We start from the raw sequence: 15,514 nt of genomic DNA on the forward strand, positions 1-15,514 counted from the left end.
GACGCTCTTTCAGCTGTCTCAGGTGATACCGCTGCCGCAGTCTGTCTCCGCGCTGTCAGTCAGCTTGCTCTCTTCCCCCGTAGACACCGATGAATGCTTCGTCGCTGCCAGCCCTTCGTCACCTCCGGCACCCCTCGCAGCAGCTTCAGCCTCGTCTACGTCCATCAGCAGGTCTACCGACTCGTCCCTTGCCGTCGACCCTGTCGCCGCTGCGTAGGTCCGCACGCAGTCCGCCGCAACATGACCGTACCGTCTACATTGTGTATATCGCGGTACCTTGCAATCCCTGCGGACGTGGCTCTTCCCTCCACAGCGCAGACATTGCATTGGCCTTCCGGGCACGACAACGAGAGCCAGCTCTCCCGCGACTCGGATTTGGTGCGGTAGGTCGTCCACTTTCATGCCAGCTTTCAGCTTCATGAGCACGGCTCTTGTAGTCGACCCTTTCTGGTGGAAACCTTGAACCCGCCAGCGCACCCGAGTAACTTCGGTAACTGTTCCGAATGCCGCGAGGGCCGTCCTTATGTCTTCGTCTGCCACGCCATGCAACATCCAATGCAGTCGCAGTCTCACCTGTTGGTCTTCTGGGTTGATAATGATGCACCGACGGTCTTTCACCTGAACCTCCTTAAAAGCGAGAAGGCGCTTCGTTGCCTCCGCGCTACTGAGAGTCACCGCCCAGACGTGGTTCACCTGATACGCCCCCAAAGCTACCACGTCGTTGAGCGTACCAGTCTCGACCAAGGCTTCACGAAACTCTTCGACCCGAAAGGGCCTCGCACGCACGTCATCATGCAAGAAAACCGTGTTTAACACAACACGCCCGGTGGGCAGCTGCGGCAAAATAATCTGGTAGTCGTTATCATCTTTTACATCCAGCCTGTTTCCGCGGCCGGCAAGGGCCGCTGTCGCCGCTCCGTGGGAGCTCATGATCCTGCGTCCGTCACGCTCGGTGGCCGGAAGTAGAATGCGGCCATCCTGACGGAACGGTGCAGTAGTGAAACGAAAGCAGCGCCAAAGCTTCGTTTCGTATGCCGATTTAAAAAAAAAAAGAAGGGCAAGCAACCCCTGTCAGAAGTGGGATTCCAACCCACGCCCGGAAGACCGGACTGCGACCTGAACGCAGCGGCTTGGACCGCTAGGCCATCCTGACTTTTTTTTTTCTCTATTGCATGAATGGATACATCAGTAAAATATCGTAGTTGTCATGCCCCTTGGCAGACAACCGTGTCTAATGGACTTTCATTAACACAACTTGGTCCATCAGACTCAATACATCATCCACGTAATCTTGTTGCTTCAAGACTTCTCTTAATTTATACACATGTTCCACAAAATAATGACATACCGATCGTGCGTCCAAGTCACTATGTCTAACAGCCATTCTACTCCTGCAAATGCTGTGAAGGCTCAATAACATAATCTGGTCATACTGTGCAACACCACTTTCAGTGGTCAGGTACCGAATTCCGCGCGGTGTCAATGGCAAGTCCTTTTTTAGGGTTCTTTGCAAAACATCCCAGTAGAATACCGCTTCCCAACAATCCAGGACACATGTTCTACCGTCTCCGGTTTTCTACACAGGAGACGGTTCGATACCCAAGGAACAAAAAGGCCCTTTTCCTCTAGCCATGTTTTTACTGGTAGGGTTACGGTATGTAATTTGAAAAAAGAATGTTTTGACGCCAGGTGCAACAGTCATCTTCTTAACTCGCCTGAGAACGTATTTCCCAGGGCCTTCGCAGTATAAGGTTCTGTACAGTGGCGCTGGGAACAACTGTTCAATGAGATCCTTGTATAATCGCTTCGGCGTTACAGTCGCTAAATACTCTAGAGAGAACCGCGCTTGCAAAAACCTGAACGACCAGACAACCCCTCGCAGGATGCGAGACACTGTGTACCGCCGAGCACTGCAAGAAGAGAATGATTTCTGGAAGTGCACTGGATAACATGATTTGTGTGAATGTTCGCAGAAAGGAGTCATTTTTGTCACGCAGGAAACAAAACCTTAAAACAACCTGCCGCACATAGAGATGCATTAGAGACAGTCCCCCGACCTTTACTCTCCGGAAGAGATTATTTTTGCGAATTTGTTCCCAATTAGACGCCCAAATGAAAACCGCAAAAACCCGATGAAACCTTTGGATATTGGTTCGTGCACAATATAATACTTGAAGTAAATACATGATCTTTGCCACAATAAAGGTGTTACATACAGTTGCACGCGCGAAAATAGAAAGATTACGGCCCATCCATCCCTTGGTCCGGTCACGCATTTCTTCCGCTTTATCATTCCAGTAATTGGTATTCTTCCCATATTTGTCCAGCGGGACTCCCAAATAAACCCCGGGAGTTGTAGCCCATCGAACCCCGCAGAACGATTCTGGTTCCAAGTCCCATTGCCCATGCCAGACTCCGAGACATTTATCTAGATTAACAGCGCTACCAGTTTGCCTGCAAAACCTTTCGGTTACTTGTAACACTTCTACAATACTTTGACGGTCTTCACAAAAGAGGGCCACATCATCTGCATATGCCAGTATTCTCACCTCACAGGCTCCCAACCTAAAACCTCGGATGTGCTCGCTCGCAGTTATCATCGTACAAAAAGGCTCCAAATAAATTGCAAAAAGTAGAGGGGACAGTGGACATCCTTGTCGAACAGATGCCCTCACATCAATTCTTTCAGATAATATTTTGTTTACAAAAAGGCGTGTCGAGCAACATGCATAAGCCATTTTTACCCCTTTGAGAACAACCGAGCCAAAACCAATGTGTTCCAACAAACAATAGAGTATTTCATGAGATACCGGACCAAATGCTTTTTCAAAGTCAATTTGAACCATAGCCACTTTCTTATTTAAAGCATCGCAGCACTCGAGCCCGCTGCGTGCAACATGAATATTTTTAAATATGCTTCTTGTTTTTATTCCACACGTTTGATAAGGTCCTACAATATCCTTTATGACGTATTGCAATCGCTTAGCTAACACTTTCATCAGAATTTTATAATCAACGTTTGTTAACGTGATCGGTCTATAGCTTGTTACTTCTACCAGCTTGGCTGGGTCATCTGTCTTCGGAATTAAGACCGTATGAGCATTGCTAAACGAAGGTGGCAGCCTACCGACCTCAAAACACTCTTTGAAAAGCTTAAGAGCATAGCGGCAAAGTCATATTTAAAGCTCTTATAAAAGGCCGCAGCAAACCGTCAGGCCCCGGCGACTTTCCGGCATCATTCAATTCATCAATTGCTGTCTCTATTTCCTTAATACTTATTTCGCTCTCTAGTTCTTCAGTAATCTCATTTCCTAATATTGACATAAGTGGCAAAAAGTTTTCCCGAAACCCTTCTTCACTTGGTGCTTTGCGTGCAAACAGCTCACGGTACTGTTCCACGAATGCACTCGAAATTCCACTTTGTTCACTGAGGATTTGTCCTTTGTATTCGATAACTGATATCTCGTTTGACCGCGCGTATCGCTTTTCATCTGAGAGCGCGCGTTTTGTTGGCACTTCACCAGTCAGCCACTTTTCCGTGAGTGCTCTTATCGCTGCCCCTCTGTACTTCTGAGCATCTAAAGCTTCTAGCCTAACTTTGACGCCTTTTATATCATGCATGAACATGCCCGGCGTTTTTTCCTCTTCGCGCCCTAAATTCGTCAAAAGCCCACGCAGTTGCTTTTCTTCTTTTTTTTCCTCATATTTTCTTATAGCTGAACGCTCAATGGCATGGATTTTCACCTCCTGCTGAAAGCGTTCCCAAGATTCAATACATCCTGTTTCACTATTATTAAACATATCCATGATTTCTCTAACTTTCCTTAAAAATATGTCGTCTTCTATAAGTCTTGAGTTTAGTTTCCACATATCCCAGTTCATTTTTGCTTTACGCTGTTTCCTTCCTCCCAAAGTTACCGTAACTAGGCAGTGGTCACTAAATGACACTTGCCTCACTTCATACTGCTCACAGGAAGGTGAAAACTGCGGCGACACATATATTCTGTCCAGTCGTGCGTGGCTACTACCTTGAAAATGCGTAAAATGCACGTGATTCTGACTCTTCGCCAGGCCTATTACATCCTCCAAGCTGCACTCGTTGAGGACAGTCTTCAAGAAGTCAACACGTGGGTCTTTTACATCCTTTACATTTGAACAATCTTGAGGGTCCAAAACGCAATTGAAGTCTCCCAATAGTATGAGCACTCGACTGCAATCAAGGAACGAGGCTAACTGTTCAAAAAAACCGCGCCGTTCCTTTTGTATCGTGGGAGCATACAGGACAACAACCCTCAACGCGAATGTTTCATATGTGAAGTCACACACGATAAACCGCCCCCTTGCACAAGTTATTATTTGTTCCTCCACTATGCCTATGTTTTTCCTCAGGAAAAGACAGCATCCCGCCGACAAACCAGCCGCATGGCTTACACAAACATTGAAATGCGAACGAAAACCAAGCACCATGTTATCTGTTTGCTGCTCATCCTCAACTTTTGTTTCTTGAATAGCCGCGATATCTAGATCTAACTCCCCGAACAGTCGGTTCAACTGCACTTGCTTACGCTTCGAGGCAAGCCCTCGTACGTTCAGAGTGCCAACTTTTAGCGGTTTCTTCAAATAAGCCATAGCGTGCACACAGCAAACAAACAACAGTGACTAAGGCTCACTGCTTCGGCCTCTCGTCGCGAGTTAGCGACGAGGACCGCGACAAGGCTAACTTGCCTTTCTTGGCTCCCTCCCCTCTCCAATGCCTTTCTAGCCGACGAAGTTCTCGTTCCGTAGCCGGTGCCTTTTCGTAGTCACGAGGTCGCTTAATGGAAGCGACTGTCGCATCCATCGGCGCCTCGGAGTCGTGGTCGCCTGAAGTGCTCTCCCTCGTTGGCTCTTCTGGCGCCGCAGCAGCATCCGCCTTCTTGCCAGTCGTTTCTGCAGCGGGGTCACCTTGTGACTTCTCGTCGCCAGCGGGCAGCTCCGGCTGCTGGGAAGCAGGGCCGTCGCTGAGTCCCGAAGGGGACGGGGCTCCGGCGTTCTCCAGTTCCTCCTGGTCCATGAGCAGCTCGCTGCCGTCGTCTTGCGGCGGAGCAGTACCCGTGGCCACACGCGCATACGTGCGAACGCACCCTTCCCGTTCGTGTCCGAAGGCGTGACACAAACTGCATCTTGGCGTGCGGCAGTCCCGTCGAATATGTCCCGTCCTTTTGCACCGTAGGCATATTGGTGGCCGTCCAGGCACCACCACCAACACTTGTCCTCCGTAGAACTTGAGCATGTGGGGCAAATCATCGATAGAGAGCCCCTCCTTCAGAACCATACGCACCAGACGGGTGGTCGATTCGACGTCTTCGAACCCGGGACTGTTCCACTGCTCGCGGTTGACGTCTGTCACATCTCCAAATTCTTCAAAAGCCTTCTGCACAGATTCATTCGACACGTAGAAGGGCACCCAGTGCACCCTGAAGGCCAACTCACGTTTGTTGGGGTCTATGACCGCACAATAGTGTTTTTTCACTTCAAGTGCTCCTTCTTTCAGCAGTCGTTCCTTCGCTTCCGCAGTTTTCAGCTTCAACATCCACACATGCGACATTTGAAAGGCCCCAATGCCAGCCACGAAAGGTAGAACACCGGCAGTTTCCAAAGGCTCACGAAAATCCTGTATGCGATAAGGCCGCCCGGCAATATCGCAGTGAAGGAAAACCGCTGTCTTCATTGCGTCTCCCGAAGGCAGCGTAGGCAAAACTAAGCGATAGCCTACTGGTGGGCGTCGCTCACCGAAACCTCGGCCAGACATGACCGATAACGAAGCGCGCTCAGAGCTTCCCATCACACGACCGTCTCCCACGGAAGCCGGAAGTGGAATGGACCGCTCGGCCATCCTGACGGAACGGTGCACCAGTGAAACGAAAGCAGCGCGAAAGGTTCGTTTCGTACGACGATTTAAAAAAAAAGAAGGGCAAGCAACCTCTGTCAGAAGTGGGATTCGAACCCACGCCCGGAAGACCGCACTGCGACCTGAACGCAGCGCCTTGGACCGCTCGGCCATCCTGACGGAACGGTGCAGCAGTGAAACGAAAGCAGCGCCAAAGCTTCGTTTCGTATGCCGATTTAAAAGAAAAGAAGGGCAAGCAACCTCTGTCAGAAGTGGGATTCGAACCCACGCCCGGAAGATCGGACTGCGACCTGAACGCAGTGCCTTGGACCGCTCGGCCATATTTTTTTTTCCGTATTGCCAGTCTCCGACAGTGAGCAGTAATACAGGACGATACACTAAAACAAAAACAGAAAGAAACAAAAAATGCAATAGCAGTCAGTTTTGCACTGACATTGTCGCATTAAAATTTCTTCAGCGCTGTCAAGGCTTCTACTCTCGGCAACCACTGTGGTACACACTCAAGCGATTTCTAAACTTCAACAAATCTGGATATAATCTCGCGAAAATACATCCGTGCGGGCCTCGCGTCCTGATCACAATGGAAACCGGCCATGAGAGAACCCCATACAGAGTGGAGGCCAGCCAGCATTATGAGGTCAAATGGAATCCCGTCTTCATTATTTACTGCTAGGTATCTAATGCCGTGAGGGTCCAATGGGAAATCTTTTTTGACCGTTCTCTGTAGAACATCCCAAAAGTACACACCTTCCCAGCAATGCAGAAAAACATGGTCTATAGTTTCGGGCTGTTTGCATATCAGACAGTCAGCTCCCCACGGTAAGAAAAAACCCCGTTGCTCTAGAAATTTCTTTACTGGCAGTGTTTCCGTACGTAGCTTGAAGAAAAAGGATTTCATGCCAGGTGTCACCTGCATTCTCTTTACCCTTTTTAAAACATTCTGACCGGGCTGTCCACTATGCAGGGCTCGGTACAATGGTTCTGGAAGAATGTTGTCACATACATCTTTGAAGAGTGTTGTTCTTTTCACTGAAAAAAGATAACCATTTGAAAAACGCGTCGACAAAAACCGTATACTAGTCACCACCTCTTTGAAAAACCCTGAAATGGGTCCGAGCATCCCATTTGTGCCAACAACAAAACTAGGCAGCGCACATCTTAATCTAACTTGGCACACTGTGCGCAAAAAAGGATCGCTTGTGTCACGAAAAAACACAAACCTATTTACAAGTTGTCGCACAAAGAGATGCGACAGACTGAGACCACCATCCTTCACCCTTCTGAACAAATTCGTTCGGCTACACATTTACCATTGCGATGCCAGTATAAAGGTGGCGAACACTCTGTGCAGCCTTTGCACAATCAGCCGCGAGCAGTGCAGTACGTGCATCAGATACCATAGCTTACTTACAAAAAAAAGGTTACACACCGTGGCCCTGGCAAAGAACGATAGAGGAACCCCCTTCCACCTGTCTGCTTTTTCTCGCGTTTCCTGAAGCTGGCTTAACCAGAGGTCGTCATTGTTTTTGTAGAATTCCAATGGGACACGGGATGGGTCCGAGCATCCCATTTGTGCCAACAACAAAACTAGGCAGCGCACATCTTAATCTAACTTGGCACACTGTGCGCAAAAAAGGATCGCTTGTGTCACGAAAAAACACGAACCTATTTACAAGTTGTCGCACAAAGAGATGCGACAGACTGAGACCACCATCCTTCACCCTTCTGAACAAATTCGTTCGGCTACACATTTACCATTGCGATGCCAATATAAAGGTGGCGAACACTCTGTGCAGCCTTTGCACAATCAGCCGCGAGCAGTGCAGTACGTGCATCAGATACCATAGCTTACTTACAAAAAAAAAGGTTACACACCGTGGCCCTGGCAAAGAACGATAGAGGAACCCCCTTCCACCTGTCTGCTTTTTCTCGCGTTTCCTGAAGCTGGCTTAACCAGAGGTCGTCATTGTTTTTGTAGAATTCCAATGGGACACCCAGGTACTTCGCTGGGGTGTTCACCCACGTCACGCCAGCGAATGTGTCTGGGGTTGTCGGCCATTCTCCATGCCAGAATCCCAGGCATTTGCCCCAGTTAATTAAACTGCCCGTGAGATCCCGGAAACACTTCACTACTTCAACCGTTGCTGTAATACTTCCTTGGTGGACGCAGCATATGGCGACATCGTCGGCATATGCTAAGAGCTTTACTTCAGACGCTTGCAGTTGAAACCCACGAATTGAATCATTCTGAATGATAACCAAGCATAGCGTTTCAATGTACAGACAAAATAAAAGTGGGCTGAGGGGGCAGCCCTGGCGCACCGAACGCTGCACCGTAATGGGGGCCCCCAATGAGGTCTGATGAGAACCTACTATCACATTCATTACTCTTTGTAACCGCCTTGCTAGCACCTTCATGAATATCTTGTAGTCCACGTTCCTAAGTGAAATTGGCCTGTAGGCTGTAACATGCTTTAACTTTTCACTATCTTTCGTTTTCGGAATTAGGCCAGTGTAAGATACGCCAAAGGAAGGAGGTAGTGCTTTTAATTCATATTTGTCATTAAAGAGTACCGTTAGCAAAGGGGAAATGTCTTGCTTAAAGGCTTTATAGAAAGCCGCACTTAAACCGTCTGGTTCAGGCGACTTACCCGAGTTTAAATTTTCTATTGCTGTTTGCACTTCGGATTCAGTAATTACGCCTCTAATCTCTGTTTCTGTTAGTCATCTAATTTTGCCATCGCTCCTAGAAACCTTCCCTTGAATGTGTCGATGTCTACGTCGTGTTTTGCGAAAAGCGCCGGATAGTATTCAGCAAAAGCTTGCTTTATATGCGTTTCGCCATCTGCTACGACACCTCCCCATTCAATTTTAACAATCCTATTGCGCTCAGCCCGTGCTTTTTCCATGCCCAATGCTCGTTTTGTTGGTGTTTCACCGAAAACCGCCTCTTCGGCTCTCGCACGCACCAGCGCACCGCGATAACGCTCTTGTTCCATAACTTCAAGCTTTTGTTTAATTTTCTTTACGTCATCCAGGAGCTTACCAGGAGCTTTACTCTCCTGCTCAATTAGTTTCCGCAGCAGTTCTCTTAAATCCTTTTCCTCTATTTTTTCCTCTTTTTTCAAGCAGCTAGTCTTTTCAATTGCGTATATTTTAATTTGCTGCTTACATAGTTCCCACTGCTCCCATAACTTTTGTCTTGAATTTGGCTCTACTTTGCCAATTTCTTCTTTTATATTGTCACAAAAACGTTCACACTTTAACAGCTTATCACTAAATTTCCAAAAGTCCCAATTAAAAGCATTGTCCCGGTTTGCTGTTCCTATCCTACACTGTACCAAACAGTGGTCCGAGAAGGACACAGGTTCAACCTTGTAATTGTTGCATTTTGGCAGCAGGTCTACCGCCATATAAATACGGTCTAGACGTGCGTGACTCGTCCGCTGAAAGTGCGTGAATTTCACATCCCGCTCACCCTCTAAACAGTCAGCCACATCTTCAATATTCCATTTTTCCACTAACTCGGACTTTCTTTCGGTACTTCTGTCTCTGAATATTCTATCCCTTGTTTTGTCCGCGCAGCCAAGACACAGTTGAAATCACCCATGACGATCATTTTTTGCCTTTCGACAGTGAAGTATTCCTCAACTTTTCCAAAAAAGGCTGCCTTCTCGTCAACTTTGTTAGGTGCGTAAAGGCAGATTATTCTCCACTCCACATTCATGTAAGCATAATCAAGCACAATAAATCGTCCATGAGAACATGTTGCATAAGCCTGAACAACCAGGCCCGGCAGCTTTTTGCCGAAGAGCACACACCCAGCCGACGTTCCAACTGCATGAGCCACTACTGCGTAATACCTACACGTGAAACGCTGCACCATGCTCCCGGTCTCTTCCTCCCCGTCTACTTTAGTTTCTTGTACCGCCAACAGGTCAATGTCATAGTCTGTTATAAGTCGATATACTTGACTCTGTTTTCTTTTCCCCGCCAACCCCCTTGCATTAAGTGTGGCTATTTTCAGAAAACATAGCGGAGCCATTTCGACAAAAAGGTGTAGAGACTGAGAGCATGGCGCTTTCCTCTCGCGTCCAGCGTATCGCTAGACGCTTTGTGTGACGCCAGGGTCTTCAGGTCGGTCGCCGTGGCCTTGCCGCAAAGGTGAACTTGCGGCCACTCGTCTTTCAGATGAAACGTTGGGGCGCGGCTTGAATGCAGGCCTCCGGGCCTGCGCAGCTTTCGTTGGAGGCTCCTCTGCACTGGTGGTAGTCTCGTTGGTCCCTTCGTTGAGAGTCAGATTGTGAGGGCGCTTGACGGGAGCACTAACGGTCGCCATGCGGCCGTCGCCGTCATCCCTGCCCTCGTCGCTGCACATAGGTTCGGGCACCTCGGTTTTTGAAGCACCTGCAGATTCGCCGTCCCCTGCCGTTTCGGTCTCCGCGGCGCCTGGAAGTTCAGGCTCCTTCCCTTGGTCGCTGGGCGTCTCGGTGTCCTCCACGGAAGCAGGTGAGGAGACGGTGGCTGCTGCTACCTTCTCCGCTCCCCCTGCCCCCTTAGCCGCCTCCTCAGCTTCAGCGGCATCCATTTGCAGCTCCGCCTTTTCGTCCTCCAACGCGACTCCCGTGGCCGATGCGTAGGTGCGAATGCAGTCAGCCTCACCATGACCGAATCACTTACAATTCTGACAGCGAGGAATTTTGCATTCCCGCCGTACGTGTCCAGTGCCGCGGCAGCGCAGACATTGCATTGGCCTACCAGGCACAACCACAAGCGCAAGCTCTCCCGCCACCCTCAGCTGATGAGGAATGTCTTCGACTGTTACGCCTGGCTTCATCTTCAATAAAACAGTCCTTGTAGTAGAGGCCTTTTCAGTCATTCCTTGAACTCGCCACCGTTCGCGGGTCACTGCGGTGATCTTTCCGAACGCTGCAAATGCCGTTCTGATGTCCTCGTCATCGACGACGGGCAGCATCCAATGCAGCCGTAGTTTGACGTGCTGGTCCTCAGGGTCGATGATCATGCACCGGCCCCCTTTCACTTGCATTTCCTTCACGGCGAGCAGCCACTTGGTTGCCTCGGGGGTGCTGAGGGTCACCGCCCATAAGTGGTTAACCTGGTACGCCCCCACCGCTATCACGTCAGGGAGAGTTGCGTTCTTGACCAGGGCATCACGGAAGTCTTCGACTTTGAAAGGCCGCCGTCGCACATCGCCATGAAGAAAAACAGTATGTATTTAACGCCACCCGTCCGGTAGGCAAAGTTGGCAAAAGAACCTGGTACTCGTTATCAGCAGTTTCAGCAATCCTGTTTCCGCGGCCGGCACGGGCCGCAATCGCTGCTCCAGTGGAGCCCATTCTACAAGCGTCCGTCACGCTCGGTGGCCGGAAGTAGAATGCTCGGCCATCCTGACGGAACGGTGCAGCAGTGAAACGAAAGCAGCGCCAAAGCTTCGTTTCGTATGCCGATTTAAAACAAAGAAGGGCAAGCAACCTCTGTTAGAAGTGGGATTCGAACCCACGCCCGGAAGACCGGACTGCGACCTGAACGCAGCGCCTTGGACCGCTCGGCCATTCTGCCGGAACGGTGTGGAAGAGAAACGAAAGCAGCACCAAAGCTTCCTTTCGTGCGCTGATTAAAAAAAAAAAATGGAAATTACTGCTGTACTAGGTACATGGCATACTGCGCACTATGCGTGCGATACTAAGGCCAGTATTCGCATTGAACCCCCTCGAATTTCATGCGTTTTCTTTTGCACACGTTCTCATTTGCAGTAGATGTCACCGTCATCATAGACTTCGCTACATGATGTGCGAATACGGGGGAGAATGTAGTTAGCACGCGCTACGCTTATCATCCGTGTGCTGAACGGCATGAGAACCACCAGATGGACAGTAAGCCGGCATTCACGCATTGCAGGGCTTTAGTCCAGGATCACTGAGCGCCGGAAACCTTGCTCTTATGTTTATGCCCCGGGTTTACCTCGCAGTAGGGGAGCAGCGTGCAGCTTCTAGCTACATGAAATCCAAAAATGTCGCGGACATGTAATATTCTTGTTTGCCATCTGACGTCGCTATCGAGCTTGAGAGAATTACATTGGAAGCACTAATCCGCGCTTTCTATAATATTTAACAAAAACGCAGAGCTCCAGTGCTGCTATCTTTTTTTTTTTTCATTGATTCTTATGTGGCGATGCGCCTGTAGGGGCGATTCATTATGCACCCGCGAAATTCAGTTCTAGCGATTTACGTGTTGTCAATATTGTTTTTTTTTTCTTGTGTAATACTTGTGTTTATAACGTTAGAATTTCTTCGCAACGCTAAGTATAACATTATGTGTTCTTGAGACTTTGCGTGCTCTTTGAGGCAACTTACTTCGACGCCTATTTCTGCACCTCGCTGAAAACAATCTGAGACTATCATCGTCAGCTTGCGAAATTGGAGTAGTAAAACCTTTCTACCCGCGTCGTGTTAGTCGCATTTCAGGCAGCACTCTTCGCTTCTTCTTGATGTCGTGCTTCCATGTTCATCTACCGTTTTCCTGTTCGCTTATTTGCCTGTAAGCGGTGCTTTCGCGCCCTAAACAGCTGCATTAAAGTAGACAAAGACGTAATAAGGGAGTAATTATACTCATTAGCGTCCACTTATGCACAGCCATACGGCCGCTTCTGCTACAGTTTACTACATATCGACAAATCTTATTACAAAACTACTTCACCTTGGGAGGAATTCCCCTGAATCATTGGAATAACATCGCTCGCACTTCGAGTTGTTGATCAATTCTGCCTCGCCGCATAAGCTCGTTATAACGAATTTGAAGGGGCCCGGCGATTCCTTCGTAACAGCCGTAGCTTTGTTATAGCCCGTGTTGTCCGAGCTTCCAAGGCAAATTGTCATTATTTCGTTATATCCCTTTTTCGTTATAAACAGTTTCGTTATAGCGAGGTTCGACTGTACTTGCTGGGCGTCCTGGTTAGCGTAGTTGGTAGAACGACTGCCCCAGGATAGGCGCTGGCCCCGGCTGCAATCCCCGGACTGTGGCGACTCTTATTCATCTAAGAAGTTTCTGTAGAAGCTGTATACACCGTTTACACGGCGAGGAGGAAAAGAACCTCGAACTAGGCGCGCTCAGCACCGCTCCTCCTCTCTGGTATGCGCCGGCGCCAGGAGCACCAAGGCATAGTACCCAGAATACTTATGCGCTTGCAGTCTTTTGCGGGACGAAGTACTTGCGAAGCGTTTTACGTACAGGTATTGCCACGAATAGAGACTGAAGGTTGTCCGGCCACTACTGTGTTGTTGTTGGCTGTAGTAACAACTATTGAAAGCGGAAGAAATGATCTCCAGAACCGCGCTAAGTGCATCGGCAGCTGTGGCTTGTGTGTGGGTGCAGGCTGTTTCAGTTGAACCGCTTCACATGGGCGAAGACAAAGGGAGTATTTAGATTGCAAGCGTCAGCCAAAAGGGTTTCGTCGTATCGGCCGCGTCTCATTGATGCCCTGAAGGCTTTGTTAGTGGGGAACGGATGGTCAAAAACTTAAATTTGCAGAATGCACTCCTGGCAGCAAATGTTTACGGGACGGGAGTGAACGGGAAAAAAAAAATTATTTCGGTGCAGTCACGTAGGTCGATCGCCTGAAATTTTAGAAGGTATGAGAGGACATGCATGCTCGACCGCTGGTAATAACACAAGGCGACTGGGTAGCGAGGCAGCGCTATAGATTTTTTTTTCCCCGAGAACACCCACCCAGCTCATTTTTGCTGACATTAGTACGTGTGCATATGGCTATGTTAAAAACAGACATTCATTCGCACACAGGAATATATCAACACTAAATGTGCTAGAAAATAACCAGGCATGAAAGAAACTTTCACAGATCTAAACTGGCAGAAGTCATGGCATGAGAACTGACTACATGCCAGCAAAAAAAGAAAGCGAGTTTAGTGTTATGTACAGCGACCTCGTTTTGTTTTTCACATGTCAAAGCATCGTGTTTTTCATGAAACTTTGCATGCAAGATTTTTCCGTGCGCTTTTTCGTCACTTTAAAATTGTGCCACATTATTTAGCTCCCAAGAAGAGTGGACTAGAGCTCACTCGCCCTCATTGTCTGCCTCTGGTACATTTAAAAGAACACATGCAGTTGTATACCCTGCTTGGGGCCTAGATCTAGATCTCCGCTATTCGACGAGACAATTTATTCGTGGCCACAAGATTTTCCAGTCGTAGAGCGTTGGCAGGGGCGAAACAGCGCTTGTCACATATTCTCATCGACATTCACGAAACAAACTAATCGCCCTAGCTAATCGCACAACCAACTGAGGGTGTGCACACTGGGCGCACTCGACAAGTGAAGTGCGACTAACATCGCCTTTAAAACAGTCGCCAGGAAATCACTAACCTCTCAAGCTTCCCACAATATACCTAGCTGCTTCTGTATCTCGAGCTCGGTCAGATACCTTGGAAAGTAGCTTGACAGTTGCCCTGCATCCCTACCTCGACTGCCGTCACAACTACCGTTACATCTGAGACGTTTTACACCACCTAGCTTACGCGCAACTCGTCAGATTTTCTTGACGTGCCGTCAGCTGTCAGCACGATGGTGCAAGCGTCTGCGGCCTCATAATCATCCGAAGACTCAGCCATTTCCTGACCTAATGGCGTCACTGCTAAATAAAAAGCTTTTACCATCAGTCTGGAGTTTTAGAACCAACGAAAATAAATTCGGAAGCTTCGAAGTGCCGATTTTCGCCACCTGTGTCCTGTTTGGTCTGTCTACCCCGAATGCGATCACGCGTACTAGCGTGGAGTTGTTTTCCGGCCAAGACAATAGATGGAGCCACCTTCCCAAGAAGGTGGCGCTGTTGATAAAACGATCTGGCAGAATGCAAATAGCTCGGAATATGGGAAACGTAGGAGAGACTTACATGGAAAAGCACGAAAATAGAAAGGAGAAGGGGCGTAGAGATGCCGCGATAATGAAGCATAGAGCACTATGGGGACACAACAGGTATGAAGTACTGAGAATTAATTGGAAACGAATAATGGTGCCACGGCTTATACTTCTCGGAATGCGGTTTTTTGCATAATGACTGATAGAAGTTAAGTCGTGTCGAGAAACAAATGAGAGAGCTGCTGGCATGTTAGCACTAGGTGCCAACGACAAAATCACAAATGAAGCAGTTCAGGAGGACATCGGCTGGGCATCGCTGGAAACATGGGAAGCTCAGAGAGGGCAGTGTTTGCGTACATTTTTAATGCAACAAAGACCAATAAATAAATGAAAAAAAAAATATTATTTGAAATACGCTTGAGGAAATCGGACGACACCAGGCGGGTGTCCAAGGTATTTAAAGCACGATCACCCTCAACAGCCGGACTAAGCCCACTGCAGGGCAAAGGCCTCTCCCATGTCTATCCAATTAACCCTGTCCTGTGCCAGCGGCGGCAACCGTATCCCTGTGAACTTCTTAATCTCATCCACCCACCTAACTTTCTGCTGCCCCCTGCCACGCTTGCCTTCCCTTGGAATACAGTCCGTTAACCTTAACGACAGAAAGAGCGTTGACTCACAGTGGCGGAAAAAGGACTAGGAATATAAACACTAAATATGAAAGAAATAAGG

The 15,514-nt window shown here is 48.5% G+C and overlaps 3 non-coding genes and 1 pseudogene across 3 annotated transcripts; all 4 read right to left on the minus strand.

The window, feature by feature from the left end:
• Window positions 1–1,069: 1,069 nt before the first annotated feature.
• On the minus strand, window positions 1,070–1,153 carry TRNAL-CAG (transfer RNA leucine (anticodon CAG)). The gene has a single exon. It is a non-coding gene; the product is annotated as a tRNA-Leu (tRNA).
• Window positions 1,154–5,965: 4,812 nt separating this feature from the next.
• TRNAL-CAG (transfer RNA leucine (anticodon CAG)) lies at window positions 5,966–6,049 on the minus strand. Its single transcript has one exon. It is a non-coding gene; the product is annotated as a tRNA-Leu (tRNA).
• Window positions 6,050–9,995: 3,946 nt separating this feature from the next.
• On the minus strand, window positions 9,996–10,913 carry LOC149353447 (uncharacterized; annotated as a pseudogene).
• Window positions 10,914–11,386: 473 nt separating this feature from the next.
• TRNAL-CAG (transfer RNA leucine (anticodon CAG)) lies at window positions 11,387–11,469 on the minus strand. Its single transcript has one exon. It is a non-coding gene; the product is annotated as a tRNA-Leu (tRNA).
• Between the last annotated feature and the right edge of the window lie 4,045 nt (window positions 11,470–15,514).

Source organism: Amblyomma mixtum, chromosome 3, assembly GCF_055824585.1.
Source record: "Amblyomma mixtum isolate Tamu chromosome 3, ASM5582458v1, whole genome shotgun sequence".
Taxonomy (NCBI): domain Eukaryota; kingdom Metazoa; phylum Arthropoda; class Arachnida; order Ixodida; family Ixodidae; genus Amblyomma; species Amblyomma mixtum.